The sequence below is a fragment of the Poecilia reticulata genome, chromosome 3, assembly GCF_904066995.2.
Source record: "Poecilia reticulata chromosome 3, P_reticulata-male-v2, whole genome shotgun sequence".
Classification (NCBI taxonomy): Eukaryota; Metazoa; Chordata; class Actinopteri; order Cyprinodontiformes; family Poeciliidae; genus Poecilia; species Poecilia reticulata.
In genome coordinates this window covers 29213737-29220510 of record NC_088832.1, presented here as the reverse complement: position 1 = coordinate 29220510, position 6774 = coordinate 29213737, and the positions used below count along the sequence as shown (strand labels likewise).

The 6774-nt window shown below is 38.5% G+C and overlaps 1 pseudogene; it reads left to right on the top strand.

Moving 5' to 3' along the window:
• The first annotated feature begins 330 nt into the window (after positions 1 to 330).
• LOC103462681 (trans-1,2-dihydrobenzene-1,2-diol dehydrogenase-like) lies at positions 331 to 5333 on the top strand (annotated as a pseudogene).
• Positions 5334 to 6774: the final 1441 nt, after the last annotated feature.

Below are 6774 nucleotides of genomic sequence, written 5' to 3'. Positions count from 1 at the left end.
GGAAAAAAAAAAATCAAATGCCAGCCACTTTTTAAAAGAAATTAAAATCCGTTGAGCTTAAAGCTTCTTATTTTCAGCGGCTACTCATGGTTCAGCTGAGGATGAGGTTGAAATCAGGGGATCCCAGGGCGGAAAGGTCGGACCCCGTCCAAATCCTGTCCCACTCTGACCACCTGAGCCTCTGCTCTCACTGTTCTCTTTACTGGCACCTGTCTCAGGCAGCACAGAACCAATTTGTTGCTTCACACCAATTCAAGTTCCACTTACCCTGCTGGGTTACACCTATTCTCCTCTCACCTGTAGGACTTTTTTTTTTTCAGTACCGGAAGCGATTACACGGAAATACAGCAAAAGTAACTTTTACAGTTTGCTTAAACTAAAAAAGATTTAAAAAAGCATGTTGCATAGAGTAATTGGTGATCCCTATGGCAAGCAGGACTTGTGGTATATTCAGCATTATCAGGACAGGCCCAATGCCATTTGCATACAAATTGGCCAGATGGTACCTTGTTGTTATGACAACGGCACACAGCTCTCAGAATTCATTTGGAAGTGAACTATAAAAGGGGAGCAGGCACCAAGAACCACTATTATTGATACAATTCCTTTTGCTTTTATATAAAGAAAGGTGTTACTGAACCTTTTTACACACCTGAAGCTAGTTACAATAGCAGAGTCAATATACAGATACACTGACTGTGATACATTGGCCTTTGTATTAAATGGTGAACAAATTATTTCAAACCCTCAGCAGACAATATCCAAAAAACAACAGCCAAGTGCTTGAATATAACTATCCCGCCGTGATGCTCCAATTTCAGGGGTTCTTGTTTTATAAATCATTAGTAATTTACATCCAAGAGACTTTTTATAGAGCATTGTCCTCTTTCAGGGTTCCCTTGATTTTGTAAAAGTGTGTGCAATTCCTTGGTATGAGTCATATCAAATCCTGAGAGCCGGGGAGAGAACGCAAACTCTGCTGACGACACAGCGTCCTCTACTGGCAGAGTGTGGCAGGGAGTTTACACAACTGCTCGCCTTACTGAACAGATAATATTTACTGATGCTTTTCCTAAGTCATCGTGGCTCAGCTTACTGGTCAGGTAAATTGCTTTGCGTTGGACTCCTTGAGAATTCTTTTAACCCAGCATATTTATTTATTTCATAAACCCCCACGAGATGTTGGTTTAATCATTGGCCTCTGTGCAACAATCAACCATCATGGCAAAATATTTGTAGCCCGATTTGCAATGGGTTTTGGTTTGACCCCTCAGCTGATTTATGAAACACGTTACTTTTTCCTCCATAGTGTGTGAAATATTAGACTTCAATGACTGTCCTGTTACAGATTGTCAGAAACAACTGGCTCCAACTACTTCAGTCTGGACTGAAACACCTGTATCAGCAGCAATGCAACACTGAGGGTGTATTAGTATGTGCATGTGTGCATTACATCTAAACCTGAGGGTGGGAGCTAAAGGAAGGTGGCACATAGTGCCTCTCTAGCATATAAAAGGACCCCTCTGCCCTCTGGTGCAGCAGCATGACAGTTTTGTAAGTTTCTCCTCCACAAACGTGCAACATTTCTCAAGGTCATAACTTGCCTGCAGCACCGATTCTTGCCAAGGCAGCATCACACTAATTTGTCGCTTACCATCCAATTCAACATGGCAATTCGATGGGGACTCTGCGGAGCGGGAAAGATAAGCCATGACTTCAGTGTGGCCCTGAAGACTCTGCCGGCTGAAGATCATCAGGTAACAGAAGCAAGAAAGCTCACTCCGATGTCAATATTCAATTGTGTGTTGTATTCAGAACAAAAGCAGAAACATGTACTTTGTTCATTTTGCAGATAGCAGCCATTGCATCACGGAGCAGTGACCGTGCCAAAGAGTTTGCAAAGAAGCACAGTATTTTAAAAGTTTATGGAAGTCATGAGGAGCTGGCCAGAGATCCAGATATTGGTGAGCGAGAAGTTTAAAACAAGGAAGCTGTGCAAATACATAATAGGTTTTTGCTGTCAGCTAAAAATAAAACATCTGTGTCCTTAAACATTGTCTATTTGGGAGTGCTACACACAGAGCATAGGAAAGTTGGTCTCCTGTTCCTACAGGCTGGTTAGAATGTCCTGTGTGAGAAACCCTTTGCAATGAACTCCAGACAGGTCAAAGTCCTGGTGGAGGCCGCCAGGAAAACCAATGTGTTCCTGATGGAGGTAAGGTAGATTTCTGTCCATCGTCAAGTTTTGTGTAATTTATATTACACCCCATCACAATACTATGTTTCAACCTTTCATTTTAACAGTATAATATCATATAACAGTAACACTCCCATTTTGCCTTCCTTCATTTAACACAGCAGTATACATCATTTGATCAATTCATAAACTAACCAGCAACCGATATTTTCTAGACAAGTCATGTCATTTCCAGCTGGTCAATTTATCCTTTCATAGGAAGAAAAGTTTAACAACTTGGTGTTGTCTCCAAAAACTAACTTAACCAGTCATGATACTGTCGAACTTTGAACCTCCGCGTCTCATTATGCACACAGCATTCAGAACAGGCCGTGGATCAGAAGCGACTTGATTTCCCCACCTTTTGAACCAATGTGACATGTTTATTCAGAAAGTCTTCATGGGAAGTTAGGAAAAAGTGACATCAGCTTAAAATTCACCATGGAGTTAAAAGATGTATTTTCTGTACAACCTTTTCATGACATGCTGATGTCTATCAAGCAATTGGAGGTCTTGATTAGACAAATTGCTTTCTACGTAAAACCGGTCTCAACAAGACAGACTATGTTAAGAATTATCGTAGCAATTTGCAACATCAGCAAAAGTTGAGTTCTGCTGCTGTAGTGCTGGGTTGACTGTTTTGTCCCCTTTCAGGCCATCTGGTCCCGCTGTTTTCCAGTGCATGCCGAGGTGCGTAAGCTGTTGGCTGATGAGGCAGTAGGCGAGGTGAAGCTGGTGAAGTCCTACTTTGGCTCCCCTCAGCTCCACATCCCGCGCTCAGTTGAGAAGGAGCTGAGAGGAGGAGCTCTGCTGGATATTGGAGTGTACTGCCTGCAGTTTGTACTGATGGTGTTTAACGGCGAGAGGCCAGAGTCTATCCAGGCCTCGGGTGTGCTTCTTGACTTTGGTCATTTTCAGCATGCAGGACTTGAAGGAGGGCGTGGGCTGTACTTTATTATCATTAACCAAAGAGCATGAATCAGTTAATCGCAAACTGAGCATGACTGAAGTGGGAGTGAAAAATCCCTGAGTGACACATAAAAGTTACTTACACATAAACTTCAGAGTAAACACCTCCGGGTGTAATTGTTTTAACAGAGAATCCAAGATTTATTATCATTATGAAAATGTCAAACTCATACTAATGCTCACACGAGAACAGTTATGCTGTATATCTGGGAGGAAAGACTTTAGACCGTCTGATTATTATTTTTTATTTTATTTAACCACAAAAATTGAAGCTGAATTAATTAATGCATCCATATTATTATTTTTATTATTCTGTTGATTGTCATTGCTGTTTTCATTTGTATTTCCTCTTTGCTCTTGTAGTCTTTGTCATTTTCAATCTACTGCTTAAACCAAATATGGTTCGGCTATGTTAGTCAACTTTGAAATAGGGGGATTTTCTAATTTCTGCCCTTTTTAGAGCTAATCTGCCATTTACATTGATTGCAATCAGTCTCAACATGACAAGACATCTGAAAATAAATTACAATCATGTGACAATTGTCCACTGAAAACATTTTAATGCTTTGTATGTCACTGAAAGTATATAAATTTGTTTTTTGATTTTTGGCAGGAGTGGATGAGTCGGTAGTTGTGGTGATGAAAGAGGATGGTCCTCTGTGCCTTTTCAATAACTGCTCGTTTTTCAAATGATGTTATCATCAGTGGCACCCAGGGTTCTATTAGGGTATGTTTCACCTACACTGGGCAGAGCCATTTAACTTAATTAAGAAATAAATAATGCATATGCAAAGACACATTCAAAATAACTTTCTTGAAAAATCAAGTAGAAGATTTGAGACAAATATCTGATAACATAGTTAAGTCTGGACTGTTGAAAAAGCACCTTGCCTGTTCCCTTTAGGTGCTTGGGCCAATGCACTGCCCTACCACACTGGTGCTGAATGACAAGAAGACAGAGTACCCTCTGCCTGAACCGTGCCTTCCTCTGAACTTCACCAACAGCACTGGGCTTCGATACGAGGCAGAGGAAGTGAGGCAGTGCCTGTTAAAAGCTAGGTCAGGATGAAAGGGAAGGTGTGCATTTGTCTTCAATAGATTACAAGGTTTGAACGGCTCAAACCACTGTTTCAAAGAACACCGCAATTCAGGGAAATAGTTGCATTTTTGGTGGCTCCTGAAGAAACTTAAGATGAAAAATCATACACGATGTTACCTATCTTTCTGGATCAGTTTGGTTTCTGCTTTCTGTCCTTAGAATGTCCTCTACAGTATGTTATTATTAGATGCTTGTTTTTACCCCTTCTTGAAATTTGCATAATCTTTTTATCCCTGCTTTACCACACTCTTCACTTCATTATGAATATGTACATAAATTTTGCTGTGCTTCTGTCTCACTTTCTGATCGTCCTGCTTTGCTCGTCTGTTTGTGCAGGACTTAAGGAGAACCCACGGATGCCTCTGGCTGTCTCCGTCCTACTGACAGAAATCATAGATGAAATCAGGAAACAGGTGGGAGTTGTCTTCAGCCAGGACAGAAAATGACATCCATAGTCCATCGAAGTGAATTGTTCCTCTCCTACAGTGAACCTGCTCAGAAGGGGCAGAGGGAGTCCTTTGAGGCAGAGTTTGGATTGTTAGAAGAAGCAGATCACACATAAGCCTGAACACAGTAATTTTGTTTGGGATTTACTACCACAATCAATAGATTAGAATAAATATGTGAACTGTCTGAATTCTTTATTTATTTATTTAATTTTTTTTTTGTCTCTGGATTGTCACAGACATTTTTTTTGTAATGAGTATATTGGTACACATGACTGATTTATTAAAACATAGATAAAAGCACACATTTAATCAGAAAAATACCATCATAAACAAATAGACCAACTGTGTTGAGCTCCAGTATCATTTAATTCTTATTTGTGTCCTTTCCAGATAAACAAAGCAATCATTGTAAGATCCCAGATAACACACTATGAGTGAAACATTGACAGAGACACTGAATCTATGTAGAAGCCTGGCATTGAAACGGAATTGAAAGTGGTCGGTGACTTAATGTTGAATCAACTTCAGAGTTTCAACCATAACCGACTTTATATCAGTGTTGATTCAACAGTCATTTGTATGTCAATTTGCATGTATTTTTGTGTTGATTTTACATTGAATCAATGTTGATTCAACCATCATCTGAATGTGGATCTACATCCACATTAGGGTTGATTTTATATTGAATGAAAGCTAAGGATTTATGTACATTTTTCAGTCTGATTGATTTTTCAGCCCAATGATATGACGTAACATATCATTAAAGTTACTTCACTGGTGTAAAACACACTATTTTATTGGCACATGATGGGTATCATGGGTATATGTCATTCAAAATTATCTTGCATCAACATATTTCCAAAAATGTGTGTATAAAATGTTAAAATGGCATGTCACTGATGTAAAATTTTTTTAAGAAAAGAGGGGTAGATCTTTAAAACATTTGACTCCTTTTTGACTGTCAGAACAACAGTCTATTGTCCACAGAAGTGTTCATGAGGTTAAGCTTTGTACTGTATGAACCAGTGAAACTGTCAATCAGCAATCAATTAAAATGATGTGTGCTGAATCACTTAAATATCTAAAACTTGTAAGGCAGTGTGCCCTGAGGATCAGTGTTGAAAAACACTGGATTATACATTGGTATTTCAATCAATAGAGTTCGACCAGAAAACAACATTGATTCCATGACATATTTTCAGCATTAAGTTAATTGGCTGAAATCGGATGATTGTTTAATGGTGGATCCATTGTCAATTGTCAACCTCAACCAAAAACCAACTATTCTGACTACAATTCAACTTTGAATTACCATCGTGTGCCATCTGGGATGTGTGATTGATGAATCTAATAAATAACTGCTTGCAAACGTTTGTTTTATAGCATCATGAAATATGGAGATACTTCTGTCTATCAGTGTGTCAACATCAACTGCATTAAAATACATGTACTTCAAAAAATGATGTAAAAAAAACCCCGTCATGTTTGTAATAAAACAATGCATCATGATATAAGTGTTTTTAAATAATTCCCAATTTAAAAATGAAGTCTTTTATAGACCAAAATTATAATCTCAGTCAATTAGTGGATCATTCTTTTACCAAAAGAACTGGATGTATGTTTATGAACATTTCAAAACAGCTAGCAAAGGTAGATACAATTTTGTGGGAGAAATAAAGGCTCTATATTCTATTCGTTTGTTTATTTCTTAAGGGTTTATGATTATTGGTTGTGGTTATTCAGGCCGGAGAAATACTTTTGATACAGGCTCATGAATTATTATTGTAATTTTTACTTTTTTCTCTTGATTTTAAAGATCCTTATACTGAGAAGCATTGCAAATTAGCGATGGCTATGCTAATGTTTAAACACATTAATTGTTTCAACTTGTCCATATTAAATAAATCGACTTACCTGGAATAGTTTCCAAGCATCCATGCTGTTCACATATTAAATGCACGTGCAAGTCATTATTAGTGTGACGTTACTAGAAAACCGACCATATAAAAGGAAAATTGGCG